This window comes from Mercenaria mercenaria, chromosome 5 (genome assembly GCF_021730395.1).
Source record: "Mercenaria mercenaria strain notata chromosome 5, MADL_Memer_1, whole genome shotgun sequence".
NCBI lineage: Eukaryota > Metazoa > Mollusca > Bivalvia > Venerida > Veneridae > Mercenaria > Mercenaria mercenaria.
Genome location: NC_069365.1, coordinates 28,318,926 through 28,333,054, shown reverse-complemented (window position 1 = coordinate 28,333,054; position 14,129 = coordinate 28,318,926). Strand labels below are relative to the sequence as shown.

The 14,129-nt window shown below is 35.0% G+C and overlaps 1 long non-coding RNA gene across 1 annotated transcript; it reads right to left on the bottom strand.

Annotated features, from left to right (window-relative positions):
• Positions 1 to 5,399: 5,399 nt before the first annotated feature.
• On the bottom strand, positions 5,400 to 14,129 carry LOC128556947 (uncharacterized). The gene is made up of 2 exons (XR_008370930.1): positions 10,160 to 14,129; positions 5,400 to 9,111 (listed from the first exon to the last, which is right to left on the bottom strand). It is a non-coding gene; the product is annotated as an uncharacterized LOC128556947 (long non-coding RNA).

Genomic DNA, 14,129 nt, shown 5'->3' with positions numbered 1-14,129 from the left:
ACAGTTAAACTGTTTCCAGATGATAACTTGAGAATGCTTGGGCCTAGGATCACAAAACTTAATAGGGAAGTTGACCATGACCAGCAGGTGACCCCTAATGATTTTGAGATCAAAGGTCAAGGTCACAGAGACCCGGTAAAGTTAAACCGTTTCCAGACTATAACTTGAGAACGCTTGGGCATAGGATCACAAAACTTAATAGGGAGGTTGATCATGACCAGCAGATGACCCCTATTGGTTTTGAGATCAGTAGGTCAAAGGTAAAGGTCACAGTGACCCGGAATAGTTAAACCATTTACGCACGGTAACTGGAGAACGCTTTGGCCTAGGATAAGGAAACTTAATAGGGAGGTTGATCATGTACAGCAGAAGACCCCTATTTATTTTGAGGTCACATTGACCCAGAACACTAGAATGTTTTTTGCCAGAAAGCTAGAGAATGCTTTGGTCTAAGATCACATTTGTTATCGAGGTCACATAATACCACCAATAATTATTGGTCAGTACATCAAACGTTCAGTGCACAGTGGCCAAATTTCTGTTTGAATGCATCAAGGTGGGGGATGGGTGGCTTTTAGTGTTCCACAAGCTCTTGTTCATGGTTTGGTTTTGAGTTTTGCACACAAACATGGCTGGATCAAGCAGTGTCCCTGTCTGTGTGGCAACTTCTGGTCCCTGACCATTTTCATTATTATGCCCCCTTCGAAGGAAGGTTATATTGTTTTGCAGATGTTGGTTGGTCAGTCTGTAGAGCAATCAGTTTCTGGATGATAACTCAAAAACACTTTGGCCTAGGATCAAGAAAGTTGATAGTTAAACCATTTCTGGACGATAACTGGAGAACGCTTGTGTCTAGGAGCACGAAACTTAATGGAGAATTTAATCATGACCAGCAGATGACCCTTATTGATTTTGAGGTCAATGATCAAGGTCACAGTGACCCAGAACAGTTAAACAGTTTCTGGATGATAACTCAAGAACTCTTGGGCCTAGGATCATGAAAGGGTCATGACCAGCAGATGACCCCTATTGATTTTGAGGTCAGTCAGTGATCTGGAACAGTTAAAGTGTTTCCAGACGATAACTCAAGAACGCTTTGGCCTAGGATCACGAAACTCAATAGGGAGGTTGATCATGACCGGCAGATGACCCATATTGATTTTGAGGTTAATAGGTCATGGTCACATTGACCCAGAACAGTAGAACTTTTTTTGCCAGATAACTAGAGACAGGGTTCCCACGCTTCCTGGAAAACTGGAAAAGTCCTTGAATTTTTCATTTCATTTTCAAGGCCTTGAAAGTACTTGAATTTTAAAGAAAGAGCAAAAAACCTGAAAAAAGGCAGGAATTTTGTCCTTTCTGTATGCTCACAATATTGCCAGTGTACATAAAAAGCAAACATATTTAAATAGAGAAACACCGACATTGCTATCCCTGTTCTTGAAAAATTCGCGTCTTCAACTCTTCACATCAGATGAGATTTTAATGGTGCTACACCTACTTAGTCTATACAGAGTTGTCTTTCTTTGAAAAGCGTCTGGTGATTAAGATGAAAGAAAATCGTGGCACACTTTGAAAAATGATTTCTTTTCTACAAAGAAGAGAAATTGGCAAAGCTAGTGTAAAATATGACCTCAAAAGCCTGAAAATTGACAATAAATCGGTATTGCCAGATGACTGCATTGTCCATGCTTATAATCTGACTGAAATACATCTGACAAATTGCAGAACACCCTTAAAACTGAATCACAAGGTGAAGAGAAGCTTATCAGCACAAGAAGTCAATCTAAAAAGCAACCTACTGACAACTTTGAAAAGTCATAGATTAAACGCTTGGTGAAAATTGAGTCCTGTTTTTTAGATTAATTAAATTTACATGTATTATACCCCCACTGATGAAGTTCAAAGGGGGTATATTGGAGTCTGTCCATCTGTCCATTTATGTTTGTCCATGATTCTTGTGAACCTTACTCTAAACTATTTGAAGGGTTTTGTTGAAACTTTACAGACTGGTTGTATATAACATGAGGATGTCCGTATTACAAGATAATCTAGCTAAGGGGAGATAACTCGGACCTAGATATTTTCCATTATGTCTTTTAAACAGTACTACTTTAACCAAGTGACAGTGAGCGAGGCAGAAGTATTCATCCCCTTTAGGGATAGCTCTAGCTTACTTTCTTAAAGTTCTAGCACCTATTAAAGGTCTTAGAGGCAGTGAAAGAATTTCACTTCTGACGGGACTTGAACCTACAATGTCTGGATCAGGTTTGGGCGCTCTACCTTTGAACCACGAGGCGCTCTATTAGTCCTTGAATTTTGTGAAAATGTCCTGGAAAAGTCCTTGAATTATTTCCACTGAAAAGAGTGGGAACCCTGTAGAGAATGCTTTGGTCTAAGATCACATTAGGAGGTCATTTATGACTAGGAAATGACGCATAATTATTTATTTGAGGTCAGTACGTCAAACGTCCAGTGCACAGTGACCAAATAATTTCTGTTCCTTGTGCAATTACTGAATGCATCAAGGGGGGCATTTCGTATTCTACTAGCTCTTGTACTTCCTGGCCATTTTCAGTGTATTTCCTAAATTTGAATTACTTAAAATCCAGGATAACTAGCACACTAGGCTTATCACAATGCGACCTTACAAGATACAAGATACAAGAAGCTTTATTTTAAGTCTGGTAGTATAAACAAAGAAACATTAGCTAGACAGCTATTTTCCGACAAAAACAAAGTCATGCAACAACAAAACGCGAAAAACATAAAAACCTGTAAAAGAAATATTTAGCACATACAAATATTTAAGTTAAAGAGCACATTTAAAGAAAGATCATGCAGGTAAAACACATATCATAAAAAATATTTAGTTAAAGAGCACATTTAAAGAGAGATCATGCAAATAAAACACATGTCACAAAAAATATCTAAGTTAAAGAGCACATTTAAAGAGAGATCATGCAGATAAAACACATATCATAAAAAATATTTAGTTAAAGAGCACATTTAAAGAGAGATCATGCAGATAAAACACATCATACAAAATATTTAAGTTAAAGAGCACATTTAAAGAGAGATCATGCAGATAAAACACATATCACAAAAAATATTTAGTTAAAGAGCACATTTAAAGAAGTCATGGATAAACATTCACAAAATATTATTAAAGACACATTAGAGGACATCAGATAACCACAAAAAATATTTAGTTAAAGAGCACATTTAAGAGAGAGCATGCAGATAAAACACATATCACAAAAAATATTTAGTTAAAGAGCACATTTAAAGAGAGATCATGCAGATAAAACACATATCACAAAAAATATTTAAGTTAAAGAGCACATTTAAAGAGAGATCATGCAGATAAAACACATATCACAAAAAATATTTAGTTAAAGAGCACATTTAAAGAGAGATCATGCAGATAAAACACATATCACAAAAAATATTTAGTTAAAGAGCACATTTAAAGAGAGATCATGCAGATAAAACACATATCACAAAAAATATTTAGTTAAAGAGCACATTTAAAGAGAGATCATGCAGATAAAACACATGTCACAAAAAATATTTCAGTTTAAGAGCACATTTAAAGAGAGATCATGCAGGTAAAACACATATCATAACAAGAGTGCCAGAATGTCACAATATACGCCCATCACAGCAAATTTCTTTACTCTAGCACCTGTATTTGCAAATGGAATTTTAATATTGTGGTTGTTTAGTAATCATTGTCAGTCATTTGTTTTTCTAAGTCCAAAAAAAAACTCCTTACCAGGTAGAGATACCTCAAAATACACCTAAAATTTGAAAGTAACATCTATGTTGAACCACAGAAAAGTGGTCTTGTTTTTTCCGTACGGTCAATTATAAAAAAGTTACAATATAAGTTATTTATAGTAATAACTAAGGGAAGATAATCTTTAAAAAAAAAAAAAAAAAAAAAAAAAAAATCCAAAAAAAAAAATTGTAAGTCCACACAAAAATCTTTACCAGGTAGAGATTGGTCAAAATACACCTCATAATTGGATGTAGCATTCATGTTGTACTACAGAAAAGTGGTCTCGATTTTTCCCTACGACTAGTAATGAAAAAGTTACAATATAAGCTATTTATAGTAACAACAAAGGGAAGTAATTCTAAAGAAGGGAACTGCGCATGACACTTCGTCTCATGATGGTGTATAATTGTGCCAAGTTACATCAAAATCCCTCCATGCATGAAGTAGAAATGCTCCGGACAAAGTCATTCTTGTATCTGACCTTTGGCCTCTAAGTGTGACCTTGACCTTTGACCTAGTTCTTGCGCATGACACTCCGCCTCGTGGTGGTGAACATTTATGCAAAGTTATATCAAAATCCCTCTATGCATGAAGAAGAAATGCTCCGGACAAGGTTTTCATTCTTGTATCCTTTGACCTCTAAGTGTGACCTTGACTTTAGACCTAGGGACCTGGTTCTTGCTCATGACACTCCGCCTCGTGGTGGTGAACATTTGTGCCAAGTTATATCAAAATCCCTCCATGCATGAAGAAGACATGCTCCGGACAAAGTTTTCTTTTTTGTATCCTTTGACCTCTAAGTGAGACCTAGACCTCAGACCTAGGGACCTGGTTCTTGCGCATGACACTCTGTCTCATGATGATGAACAATTGTGCCAACTTTCATCAAAATCCCTCCATGCATGAAGAAGATATGCTCCGGACAAAGTCATTCTTGAATTTGACCTTTGACCTCTAAGTGTGACCTTGACCTTAGACCTAGGGACCTGGTTTTTGCGCATGACACTCCGTCTCATGATGGTGAACAACTGTGCAAAGATTCATCAAAATCCCTTCATGCATGTAGAAGATATGCTCCGGACAAAGTCTGTGGACGCCGCCCGCTCACCCGCCTGCCAGGGGCGTTCCCATAATACGTCCCGTTTTTCAAACGGGCGTATAAAAACTATCTTAGGAGAAGCTATATGAAAAAATCACAAAAGGATACATATTAAGACTAGGTTTCAGCAAAGGTAGTGTACAAAGGCATATAATGGCAGCACAAAACACAAAATAACTGACAGTTTAAGGCATCTAAGGCAAAGTAAGTAAACACTACCTTCAGGGATCAGTTTTTTACAGTCATATTTGATGTAGTCTATGTCAAGAACACGATAATGCAGTTTGAGAACACGACAGTGTAGTTCCAGAGCACAATGCAGGTCAAGATCATGGTGCATGTCAGAAATCCAGGGGCTTGATAACATTAACCTATATTTTTGTCACTTGGTAACAGAATTATATACACAAATCTATCTACTTACAGTTTGCATTGGAATCACATTGTCAAGAGATGGCCCATAAATCAATTAAGTGTTAGAAATAATGCATAAAAGTAAAACACAACTGGTTAGGATTGCTTTTTTATTACTTTATTTTGATATACAAGTCTTTCATCTGTAAACAAAAACAACAAGGTTGACGATGCTTATTAACATAATAAGACATCTCGTCAACAACAAATTTTGCTTAGATACCTAAACAACATTATAATGGTGCATCTAAAAGAACAAGAGCACAGCTCCTTTCTTTTTTTGTATAACAAAGAAACATGGTGATTACTAACGAGGTTGAAATTCCACCCATGTATATGTATGGGAAAGATTTTCTTCATATGTAAATGGATCAGGTATGTTAAAACATAAATCGATGCCAGTAAAAAAAACTTTCTGAACTGTTCATTTTGTGGGCACGAAATTTCATGGTTGAGGCGAAAACAACTACAACTGAAACTTGGGGGTTTCTCAGATTTCAGGGGATTGAATGTTTTACTTCGACAACCAGAATTTAACATAATGATATCATGTGCACCTGTTTTCAGGACTGTCTTCGAGATATCCAGTATTTTGAGATAAGTGAGTTTGTGATATAAAGTTTCAACTGTACTCATGAATAGATGCAACCATAAAATCCATAAAAATATGTCCCACTAGCAGGACAGTTTGATACAGTTTCAGAGAGCATCTTTTTGCATTTGCGGCTGTGAAAAGTAATTTTTCCAATTAACCCATACATTTACACATTCTGAAATCTCAATCTCTATATCTATGCAGGTATATATGGTGATAGTACATAAAAATCTGTTTATCAAGCATGTATAATTTGTGTCAACCTAAGGCATCATCCTGTGTTTTGGACAAATAGCAGCTCGGATTTATCCAATATAGTCCAACAGGTAGTTTCAACTGCTATTACAAACCTATAGGCAATTATAAACAATATTATGCATGTTTTATAAGACAAAACAATGACACATACACACATCTTTGTGAAGAAATCATTTCTGTATAAAATGAAACATTTCTTTACAAGTTCAACTATTTAATGCCCTGCTTTTTGAAGAAAAAGGATGAAAAATATATATTTACTTTTCTTTTATGCAGAAATGACAACTTTCAATATAGCAAGTGGTATTGTAAATGATAAAATCTACTTTGTGTCTTACCTGGGCATTCCTCCAGATACACATTAAAATAGATTGCCAGATCATATATCGAATCATAAATCAGTATTATTAAAGCTGGTACACGCAGGATACCAAACAAAGCTAATAACATAACATTTCAATTGTGTGACCCATCCATGTGCACAGACTGTTGTTAATTATTTACATTTACTATTTGTTCTCTATGTAAACAAAACAAGAGGGTCATGATGACCCAGGATCGCTCACCTGAGTAATACGAGCCACATGTTTCAAATGGAAAACTGATGGTAAAATATTTAAAAAGTAGGTCACATTCGTGGTCAATGAAAGTCAGTTTTAAGATCAGAGTGCAAAACTGTACATGTCATCTAAATTTCAAGGCTGTATCTTAAAAATCAAGAAAGTAGGTCAACAGGTCAAGGTCACAGTCAGGTGAACCCTAATGGCTTGGGGTCATCAGGCAATTATAATTAAACAGTCTAGGAAATATGATCTCACAATTTTCGAAGTATTTTTTCCTATATAACTCATATAACAAGTGACCCCCAGGGTGGGGCCTCTTTTCACCCAAGAGCATAAATTTGAACAATCTTGTTAGAGATCAACTAGGCAATGCTACATACCAAATATCAAAGACCTAGGCCTTGGACTTTCAGACAAGAAGATTTTAATTTTTTTTCCTATATAAGTCTATGTTAAACTTGGGATCCAAGGGCAGGGCCTCTTTTCACCACAGGGGCATAATTTGAACAAACTTTATAGAGGACCATTAGATGATGTCACAAACCAAATATCAAGGCTACACACCTTGCAGTTTTGGACAAGAAGCTTTTTAAAGTTTTTCGAGTTCTGCATGGAATTCAATTCTTTGAACAATTCTGAAGGGGGACCACCCAAGGATCATTCCTGTGGAGTTTGGTGTAATTCTGCCCAGTGGTTTTCAAGAAGAAGATATTTTTAGAAAATGTTGACAGAACCACGACACACAACGGACACTGAATGGTCACAAAAGCTCACCATGAGCCTTAGGCTCAGGTGAGCTAAAAACTGTTCATTTCCATATAACAACATTAGTACAAGGAAACAAATGCACTTTTGTTCCAGAAGATTGCAGGCCAGATTTCACATTCACAAAACTACACACAAAAATTGTCAGCCTTCAAAACACATCTTTCAAAATCGGCAACCAAAATTTCAGAAAGAACATTCAATTATAGCTCAAACTAATGTTTCTAACTGTTCTAACTGTAAAGATGAAAACTGTTGACATACAAATTAAAATCAGATAATATATTTCTATAGGAAGGCAAAGTGCATTTTAGCTTAGGCATTCTATTTATCAGCAGTAAAGATCATTGTCCGCCATATAAAAGTTATTTCTGAGCATTCAGACAGGAACCAACAATCACTAATGGAAATTCATGGATTTGGCAGAGGTCTCTGCTTTTATACAAGTCTAAATGTACAAAAAAAAAAAGACATTCAATCTAAATACTGACAGAAAACTGCAATCATTTCATTCTTAATTTATAATTTTAAAATTACTGAAAAGGCACTTTCTAATTTCAAAAAGTTTGCTTTACATCTGGAGGTTTGCCCTTCAAAACTTTTACTTGATATAAGATAAAGAACGGCTACTCTGCTTGATATCAGGTAAAGACAACTCTCTATACTTCATGAACTTCACAGGAATCTGCTGAATAAACACAGTTCTTCACAAGAACAACATACAAGGAAATAAAATCATTACAATAGTAAGTTACACAAAATAATAAGCACATCAACAAGAGTGGCCATAAAAAACAACAAAGCATTAGCTGAATAATTCACCTTATAAATTCCCATTCCAGTTAAATATGTTGCACTGAGCATCTTTATATAAGGAATGTTCTGAAGGAGTTTCAATTAAAGTAATATCCCCCTACCCCACACCAATTCTTTACCCTTGACCACCCTTGGACTAGGTATATTTGTTCATCTACAAAAATTCACAAACACAAAGAATAAGGAGAAATACAAATAAAAGGCATACAAACATATAAAAAACTGGGTATAATATGCCTATTCACAAGCAGAATGTGACAAGGCAATATAAACTTGAAGCATTTGTGCAGTGGAGGATGACTTATTGTTCAAAAGCCAGGTTAAGTCTCGAGGTCACTGTGACCTCGACCTTTGACCTATTCAACATCCTCCTCAAGTGATGCTTATTCAACCTGTAAAGTATATCAAAGCTGAAACACACAAAAAATACCACAACTTATTTCAGATCCCTGTGACCTTGAACTGTGAGCCATTGACCCTCAAATCATTAGGAATCTTCCTCCAGTGGTACTTAGTCACTATGTTACCTTTAAAAGCCACAGCTGTTACACTTTATGACTTTTTTTCTGTAACCCATTTACAGTCTCCTGGTCATTGTGATCTTGACCTATTGACAAAAAAAAACAGTAGGGATCCTCCTCAAGTAATTCTTGATCACCCTATCAAGTTAGAAAACTGTAGCTATTATCCTTTCTCACTTAAAGAGTCCAAAAATGGAAACTGGATAGACAGCATCATTCCATAATTAGTCCATTTTTCAAAAACAGGCATGTAAAAGATAAAAATTTACAACACATTATTAGAGAACTCTCTTCTGCTCTACTGGTTTCCCAGTAGTTTCCAGACCCAAGTAGTTTTCCGGACCTTTTACATATCGTGCTGTATAGACTTTATTCCGTCGTAAAGCATCTGGGTAACAATATTATTTCATCTGGACCTTTGTTGCCTTTATATAGCAGCGAAAGCCCAGCATTACCAACTTTTTATTATTTGAATATCCCGGTTGTTTAAACTTACCCCGATGTAATTGTTTACACAAGCGATTGTCAACTGCAGGGGAATTCCAGTTACAGTGCGCATGCGCAGAAATTGAGGCTCCTTGAAAGTAAACAACAGTCAATTGATGCTCCCATTTGCAGGCGATACAGTAAAAACATTCAGACAGTATTAAAATGAAACAAAGAAAGTCAGAAAAATAGGCCTATTCACTATATTACGGCATTAAATTATCGATTAAAATAGGAATCAAAATAGACGGGTATTTACTTACGATACCGTAGCTCAATCAGATGTTTAGCAGCAGTGCTCGAGTGGTCAGGGCGTGACATTACCAATTTTGAGACCGTTCTTGTTCTTTATTTTAAGTTGTTAATTATATCAAAAGTTCTTAATTTCGTTTTTTTTGTAATATTACCAGTCCGATCAATACGTTCGGTCACTTTTAGCATGACGTTGCAAACGTCATTCAAACGTAATTAGACATAACTGTAATGAGCGTATTACAAATCTAGTATTTGTTAAATTCTTGAAATATACTATTCAAATCATCATCACGCCTTAGAATTATGTTTTAATTTTGAATATTTATAGTGAAAGAGAAAATGTTTGCTTTTACAGAAAGGTTACAACAGTTACAATGAAAGGTCCGGAAAACTACTCAGAATAACTGAAATATTAATGGAACTGACTGCCCCTTTTGAGGCCTCGTTTACATTTGTGTTAATGAAAGCAAGTGTAGTACGAATACTGCGTGGTGTTAACGAAGAACCTAGCTTTTTTCTGTGAAAATTTTATGTTTCTACTATGTTTTGTTTGAAAGTTACTGGCAAAACATCGCGATTTCGGTCCGGAAACTACTGGGAAACCAGTAGGAAACACTACTTTCTAAAAACATGATCTCGAGTATTCAAGAAACAAGAGAAGTTCATATACAATATATAGACAGGATTACACCAGGATAAAAGTACAAATTATTCTAACATATCAATGGCTACAGACTATGGCACAAACATATAATATCTACTGATGGGAGGGACATAATTTATGGAATTCACTTCCATGTCAGAATCTTTAACAATTAGGGATTTACAAATTATAGAATTCCAAGTTATTGTTGAAATAAAGAAAACGAAAGCTGGAAAACGGTAATGTAAAATATTTACTCAAAAATATTTAACTGGGCAGTGGTACCTGAACATGTACAGCAAGACGCTGCATAAAGCTAGATATATGCTTTCATATCTACATGTCAGCAGTTGTTTTAGCTTCCTTAAACTTTTTTCCTTTAACCTTTGGCACAAACTCATTACAGCAAAACTAGACTATTACCCTGCACAGAAAGTGCATTTGTCACATTTGCTGACTAATGAATCACAATTTTGTATATTGAAGACTAATTAAACCCCAATCAATAAACCAGGTTTCTCTCGGATATCTGCTTTTGAAATTAAAGCAGGATCTATATTTGTTATGGACTGATGGACAGATGGATGAATGGACAAAATAAAATGTGTGCATATTTTGCTTTCTACCTAAGTTCAATGTTTCATGAACAAATGTCTTATACTTCTTTTATGGCAGAATCTACCACATAGTTTTTATGACTGATGGACAGCCTGGAAGATGAATGGATGGTCAGACAAAGAAAATGAAGACAACATGAATGTTCTCCATATTGTCTTCTATCTCTGTACCAAGTTTTCAGTGGGGGGTGGGGGGGGGGGGGAATCTTTTGTTATCAATGGCTCCATCTTTTCATATTTTTGGACAATTTGTCAGAGCTATCTTCATTAGTTATTTTTTCTTTCTTCAGCTTTTTGTCTTTCTCCATTGAACTAGACATTTGTTTTTTTTTTTTTTTTTTTTTTGTATCATCATTCTCTGTATAACAATATATGTTTACACTAAATTCTAGATCCATCTGGTACCTTAACCTACTCTTGGGGAAGGGCCATCGCTAATATTGGGAAAACTTGTAGCCCAACCCTTTTGCTTCTGATTTCAATGTATACATTATGTAACATGCTTTTCCAATTTTCATTAATCTATGTTAAAATAATCCATGTGTTTAATTGTATTATAAACATGTATTGATTCATTTGCAATAAAATATGTTTAAACATTGCTAAAAAGAAATAATAAAAGAACATGCATGTTCTCCATACTGTCATCTACTCATATACTAAGTTTCACAGAAAAAAAAAAACCTACTGCACGATTCTGTTTAGTCATTATTTGTCTAATTTTCAAACTATTTGTTGCCAAAGGAACAAATAGAAGGCTGGAACACATAGAAGGATGTACACATTCCCTTTATTGCCATCTACCCTTGTGCCAAGTTAATGCAACAAGAGCTGTCTGTAAGACAGCACGCTCCACTATCCGGCGATTTGACAGTAAAATGAATATAATGTCTCAATAAGAGACCTCTACTTTTAAAAGGAAGATACACCAAGGGGCATAATTCTGCCAAGAACAAAAATTAGAGTTATTGGGATTGTTAACACACATGCAGATGATGATGGTAAAGATATAATTGAGTTTCAAGTTATTATCTTATATAGTACCAAAGTAATGTCCAGAAAACGAAGTTTGTCAAAAAATTTAAGTATGAAAGGGGCATAACTTGGTCAATAATACAAATCAGAGTCATGGGGATTGTTATCACACATGAAGATGATGATGATCAAGGTAACTTTAAGTTTCAAGTCTTTATCATATATTGTACTAAAGTTATATCCAGAAAGCGAAGATTGCCAAAAAACATTAAGTATGAAAGGGGCATAATTCTGTCAAAATACAATAAGAGTTATGGGGATTGTAACCACACGCAGATGGTGATTATGAAGAAATGTTTTTAATTTCAAGTCATTATCTTTTCAAGTACCAAAGATATGTCTATAAACGAAGCTTTCGAAAAAATTTAACATGAAAATAATTCCATGTATAACAACTCTGTGACCTTGACCTTGAGTATAATGGGCCCAGCCCCTGCACATACTTTGTTGGCATGCTGGACAATGTTTATGTGAAGTTACAGTAAGATATAAGCAATAGTAATAAAGATATGACAGAAAAACGAAGGTTGCCGAAAAACTTTAACCTTAAAAATAACCTAAGTATAACACCTTGGTGACCTTGACCTTATGTATAATGGGCCCAGCCCCTGCACATACTTTGTTTGTATGCTGGACAATGTTTATGTGAAGTTACAGTAAGATATATGCAATATTAACAAAGATATGACAGAAAAACAAAGGTTGCCGAAAAACTTTAACCAAGAAAGCTCACGCCGACGCCGGGGCGAGTAGAATAGCCCCCCTATTTTCCGAATAGTGAAGCTAAAAATAACATATCTACTACTTTTCAAGTTAACACAAGATAAGTAGGGGACTAATAATGTGCCATGATAAGTCAGTGATTTCTAAGGCACTAATTACAAAACACAACAAACTGTAATGCTTAAAACAATACAAGCACAGAATACAAACAGCCCTAGCATGATACAGATACTTCATATGAAGACTAGATTAATAAGACTTAAATACAAAGGACTAATGTTTTATCGGAGGTCATTTGACAGTTTGGAAAATAAGAATCAAACTGAGTCAAAATTATTTTTTGATCAATGGCAATAGTGGAAAGCTTAAGAGTGCAAGCCACATACATTTTTTACACTTTCTCAATGAAAAGAAAACAAACTTTAAAACAAAGGACAAAAAATATAAATGCACCCAGTTTTAATATAAAATCTGGATAATAAATGCAGGAGTAAATATCAATAATATTGCGGAAATAACAAACTGGAAGAGAACCCATTAACAAAATAAGAAATTAACAAAAAATAGTGACATTTGACCCCGAGGTTGTGACAGCCCTTGCCTGTGGGTTAAGGTCACATGACCTTGACCTTGGAGATACAGACCTGACACCTCATCATACTTAACATTAGTGTAATATTTCAACAGAACACGTAAATCTAGTGTGTGGTTAGTGTATACCTTCATTCCGAGATATTAACACCAACTGACTTAAACAACTGGGACATAAATAAAACAATTCTTTAACAGTTAATTTCGAGAAAATCACTTTATCTCGAGTGGAACCTAGAAATCATGACACACGAGTAACTGATATAATTCCTTAATACAAATCTGTCAATGAACTCATACAGCAAGTATTTCTTTTTACATAAATGATATATGAGATCAACAAAATAGATGAGTGAACACTTCAATTTTACATGATCATTTAAAACACATTCATATAGAATGTCACTAAATCTTTGAAAAAATGAATTCTTTTCTAATTTCAAATTTTCATCAAAAAATAAAATGTACAAATGAACAAGAGTTGTAAGGACAGCCTGCTTGACTATTCCAAAATGCTAACCAAGCTATCATTAAGATATGTGTAAGTGTGGGAGATGTAAAAAAAAAAGAATATATATTTTTCTTTTTTAATTTGTAGTTGGTGCAGTAATGGGCGGAAAGTAGGTGTAATGGTAAGAGGGAATCATAGAAACAATAAAGGGGGTGGTGGCTAGTGTGTGTATCTGCCGGGAGTAACAGAGGGGTGTGGGGCATGATGGATACTAAGAATCCATATGAGGTAAAAGCAAGTTAAGCAATGTAAAAATATATATACTTTTCATTTGGAAGTGGGTGATAGAAGCATCGGGAATGTTGGATACTAAAACAGAATATAAATATATCGGATATAAGATATAACTGAATGGAAGAATAATATCTGAAGAGGTGTTGGGGTGGCATCTGTGATAAATGTAAAACATTATAAATAAACATAAAACTTTAACCAACAATATAACAAAATCTG